Below are 5618 nucleotides of genomic sequence, written 5' to 3'. Positions count from 1 at the left end.
CCCAAATCATTGGTGGGCAGCCAGTGTACACTGTCCGTCGACTGCTGGATTTACGTCTAGTCCATGGTCCAATACCTAGTGGACTGGGAGGGTTATAGCCCAGAAGAGCGGTTCTGGGTGCCAGCTGGGGACATTTTAGATCCAGACCTTATCAGACAGTTTCACCGCCATGACTCCAACCGTAGCCAGCGGAACGTCAGGAGCCGTTCCTGAAAAAGGGGCTCCTGTAAGACTCCTCCTGCAATGACTCTTCAAGCCACTAGGGAGCGCTGTCTGCTCCCTCATGCAATGACTCTCCCAGCCATTGGTGGGCACCCCCTGCACTTTACTGTGTGAACTCTCCGAGCCACTAGGTGGCACCACCTGCTGTGAACTCTTTAGTTAAGACTGCTCATCAAGTTAATTTGTTCCACCTGTGTTTTTTCCTATTTAAGTTTGGTAGTTTCATTGAACTGTGTTCAGTCTTGAGCCTACCCAGTACGGATTACCTGAGTTCTAGAACAGTTAAGTGATGTTTTCCTGTTGCCATTTGGCCTACATTATGTTTTGTTTTGTAAAGCTATAACTGAACTAGCTTTCCCTGACTGGGAGACCTGGGTTCGAGACCCACCTCAGACACCTTATGTCAGTCCATTGTGACAGTGAATCACTAAAGAAGATATTTTGAGAAATGTCCCAGTGTTTTAGTCCATGTAATGAAAGTCAATGGGGTCCATTGTTGTTTGGTTTCAAATGTTCTTCAAAACATCAAAAGAAAGACATTCATGCAGGTTTTAATGGCATGAGGGAAATAAATGATGACAGAGTGATGATTTTTGTGTGAACTGTGCATTTAATTCACATTAAGTGTCATTTTAGATCATACTAAGCGTTATTTTTGTTAGAAACTGACCCAAAAATATACAGTAGCAATGCTTATTTTGGCTAAACCAAAGAATTAAAGGGATATTTCACCCCAAAATGATCTTTCTGTCATAATTTACTCATGTTCCAGTGTATATGTGCATATGCATGTATGTGCGAGTGCTGTGACAAACTCTGTAAAAGCAGAAGACACACGAGACAGTAGTGTGTAGTTTGGCGTGTGTGAGGCTAATTATTTTATGTGTGAATGTGGTAAGTGAGCCTGTGTGGCTCATTAGTCTGGTCTCTACTGGTTTGACTGGCAGTTCAGTGCAGTCCTTTTAGTGGGATTCTGGCCTGAACCCAGTGCTGACACAACACTGGCCGGCATTACGTGTGTGTGTGTGTGAGTGTGTGAGTCTCCAGGGATTCAGCAGCAGATAATGAGGCATCCACTGGACTGTCCAGTGTTTTTCTGCTGCCAATCAGTTCACTCATAGATGACTGAGAAAGAGGAGGAAACACAATCAGTGTAAAAGTGTCAGAGTCAATTTAGTTAACAGCTGCTCTCTGTGTGTCGAGTGCTTTAACCAGCTAACATAGTAGTAGTGAAGGAGTGAAGAAAACACCGGCATTAACAAACACCTCTGATTGGCCATTGCATTCATAAGCTCAACAGCATCGTGTGTGATTGGTTATAATGCGCAGTGCAAAAGTTTGTGTGTTCGATTCCCAGGGAACACACATACTGGTAAAAAATGTATAGCCTGAATGCACTGTAAGTCGCTTTGGATAAAAGCGTCTGCAGTAGTGTGTAGTTTGGCGTGTGTGAGGCTAATTATTTTATGTGTGAATGTGGTAAGTGAGCCTGTGTGGCTCATTAGTCTGGTCTCTACTGGTTTGACTGGCAGTTCAGTGCAGTCCTTTTAGTGGGATTCTGGCCTGAACCCAGTGCTGACACAACACTGGCCGGCATTACGTGTGTGTGTGTGTGAGTGTGTGAGTCTCCAGGGATTCAGCAGCAGATAATGAGGCATCCACTGGACTGTCCAGTGTTTTTCTGCTGCCAATCAGTTCACTCATAGATGACTGAGAAAGAGGAGGAAACACAATCAGTGTAAAAGTGTCAGAGTCAATTTAGTTAACAGCTGCTCTCTGTGTGTCGAGTGCTTTAACCAGCTAACATAGTATTACTAACCAGGGGCATCATGCACTCGTTATTTTTGAGGGGGCATGAGTGTGTGTGTGTGTGGGGGGGGGGTCATGTGACACACAGCAGCCACAATAGCGCTCGTGTTTTTTTATTTTTTTTTATTTGAAACATTCCCAAATGCATTGACTATATCATGAAATATCTCGAATCTCACCTTTATAGATTATGTTGATCTATAGTGGGCGATGGTCAAAATAGCCTAATAATGTAGTCTATTACACATAAAATCCTGTCTGTTTACTTAAGTAACAGATATGGGTGTCATGCCATAACATATTTTTAATACGACTGACTTTATATTTAATGTGAATTTAACATTGAAAGTTAATGTGAATAAAAACATTGTAAGTTAGACTACTTATCATAACACTTTCATTGTACAGAAAGAGAGCAAAGAACATTTACATTATCAAAGAACATTTTCACAGCCTAGAGTTCAAGCATCCTCAAAAACTCCCATTAAAATCACTGAAGCTGTTTACACTGTGAAATGAATATCTTACCTACAGATTCATACACACATCCGCAGTTTGTTGTTTCTAACGAGAGAATTCGCCAGAAAGAGGTATTCAGTCAGCGAGCGAGCGAGTGAAGAAAACACCGGCATTAACAAACACCTCTGATTGGCCATTGCATTCATAAGCTCAACAGCATCGTGTGTGATTGGTTATAATGCGCAGTGCAAAAGTTTGTGTGTTCGATTCCCAGGGAACACACATACTGGTAAAAAATGTATAGCCTGAATGCACTGTAAGTCGCTTTGGATAAAAGCGTCTGCTAAATGCATTAATTATTATTATTATAATTATTATTATTCGGCTATTTTTTGTCTTTTGGAAGCTGCATTCAAAATCCACTTGGCTCAGAAATCTGAGGGGGCATGTGCCTCGCTTTGAATGGGCATGACGCCTCTGATACTAACCATACAACGCAAACACTTCATGCAGTTTGAATACAGATATTTGATCATCATTTGAAACATTCCCAAATGCATTGACTATATCATGAAATATCTCGAATCTCACCTTTATAGATTATGTTGATCTATAGTGGGCGATGGTCAAAATAGCCTAATAATGTAGTCTATTACACATAAAAACCTGTCTGTTTACTTAAGTAACAGATATGGGTGTCATGCCATAACATATTTTTAATACGACTGACTTTATATTTAATGTGAATTTAACATTGAAAGTTAATGTGAATAAAAACATTGTAAGTTAGACTACTTATCATAACACTTTCATTGTACAGAAAGAGAGCAAAGAACATTTACATTATCAAAGAACATTTTCACAGCCTAGAGTTCAAGCATCCTCAAAAACTCCCATTAAAATCACTGAAGCTGTTTACACTGTGAAATGAATATCTTACCTACAGATTCATACACACATCCGCAGTTTGTTGTTTCTAACGAGAGAATTCGCCAGAAAGAGGTATTCAGTCAGCGAGCGAGCGAGTGAAGAAAACACCGGCATTAACAAACACCTCTGATTGGCCATTGCATTCATAAGCTCAACAGCATCGTGTGTGATTGGTTATAATGCGCAGTGCAAAAGTTTGTGTGTTCGATTCCCAGGGAACACACATACTGGTAAAAAATGTATAGCCTGAATGCACTGTAAGTCGCTTTGGATAAAAGCGTCTGCTAAATGCATTAATTATTATTATTATAATTATTATTATTCGGCTATTTTTTGTCTTTTGGAAGCTGCATTCAAAATCCACTTGGCTCAGAAATCTGAGGGGGCATGTGCCTCGCTTTGAATGGGCATGACGCCTCTGATACTAACCATACAACGCAAACACTTCATGCAGTTTGAATACAGATATTTGATCATCACCCTCCTCTTACTGCTTTCAGTGATTTTCAGTGATTTCACATCTCATATACAGCACTAAAATTGTGAAATATTATAATGTAAAGCAGCTGTGTTCTCTGTGAGTATCTGTTAAACTGTAATGTATTTCTGTGATGTGCAGCTGTATTTTCAGCATCATTCCTCCAGTCTTCAGTGTCACATGATCTTCAGAAATCAGTATAATATGCTGATCTGCTGCTCAAGAAACATTTCTGATTATTATCCATGCTGTTATCCAACAGTTGTGCTGCACAATATTTTTGAAGAGACGGTGACATTTTATTTTTCAGGATTCACAGATGAATAGAAAGTTCTATTTAAAATAGAAATCTTTTGTCACATTATACATGTCTTTACTGTCGCTCTTGATTAATAAGTATCGTAAATATCTTAAATAAAAGTAATCTTAGTACTTACTGACCCCAAACTGTTTTCAAAACTGATAATAAAGCAGCATATTATAGTGATTTCTGAAGATCATGTGACACTGAAGACTGCAGTTATGATGCTGAAAATACAGCTGCGCATCACAGAAATACATTACAGTTTAACAGATATTCACAGAGAAAACAGCTGCTTTACATTCAAATAATATTTAGTCATTTTTACAGTATTTTTGATCAAATAAATGCAGCTTTGGTGAGCAGAAGAGACTTCTTTAAGAAACATTAACACAAGACTCAAGTGTTTCAGAGGCTCTTATACCGTGTGAATGTGCAGGTTTATACGCCTAGATGACTAAACTAACGAGTACGTACTGAATATGTATCACCGTGCTGTTATTTCTAGTGTGTACTAGCGAGTGTGTGATTGAAATAGGATTGTGGTTGTTAATGCTGTGAAATGAGATTAACTGAATGATCAGGAAATTCAGCTACTCTAACAAACACTGATGGACCGGGATTGAGATTACAGTCACAAAACCCTGACCCGCTTAACCGGATTAACCACCATAGTGACCCGTTCAGCGTAAACAAACAGTAAAGCAACAGTATTCCGTTTGTATGGAGTCTAGTATGCTGCCTAAGTAGGGAGCACATGAAGGAATCATTCAGGATGAGAATAAGTGATTCAGATAATGAGTGTTTATCTCAATCTTAATGACTCTCATTAGCCTCTTTAACAGCCAAGTTAATGATCTGAGAGCATGTGAGCGGTCTGATGTTGTTCATGCATGTGCGTCAGGTCATGTACAGATGAGTTTGATCATGTTAGTTTGTCATACAGTGATTTCCCCGTCAGACGGACAGTGATTCTGATCTGTGACGAGATCTCTTGCAGCGTCTAATCCAAAAACACACGACAGCGAGAGTCAAAGCAGCGGTGGATCGATGCTTTTAGATAATGCATTCATCCTGCCATCAGACAGCATTCGTTTATTTCATCTGCAGGTATATTGGATGTTTCAACTAAAATCTGTGTGTGTGTATGTGTTGGGTAGAGGTCATGAGGGATAGCACATTAGAGCAGGTTTAGTAAAGCTTAACTAGGATGATTGGATAGATTAATGCTCTTCACTGCCCACGCCGCACTTTCATGATCCTGGAACATCAGAAACTCACTAAAACTGATTTAAATGCTGACATGAGTGTTAATCCTGTTCCATTCACAGATTAAACCACAGAGAGAGAGAGAGAGAGAGAGACTGTGTGTGTGTGTGTGTGTGTGTGTGTGAGTGTGTGTGTGTGTGTGTGTGTGTG

The sequence above is a fragment of the Sinocyclocheilus grahami genome, unplaced genomic scaffold (assembly GCF_001515645.1).
Source record: "Sinocyclocheilus grahami isolate Dianchi unplaced genomic scaffold, SAMN03320097.WGS_v1.1 scaffold984.1, whole genome shotgun sequence".
NCBI lineage: Eukaryota > Metazoa > Chordata > Actinopteri > Cypriniformes > Cyprinidae > Sinocyclocheilus > Sinocyclocheilus grahami.
This window is presented reverse-complemented; position numbering follows the sequence as displayed.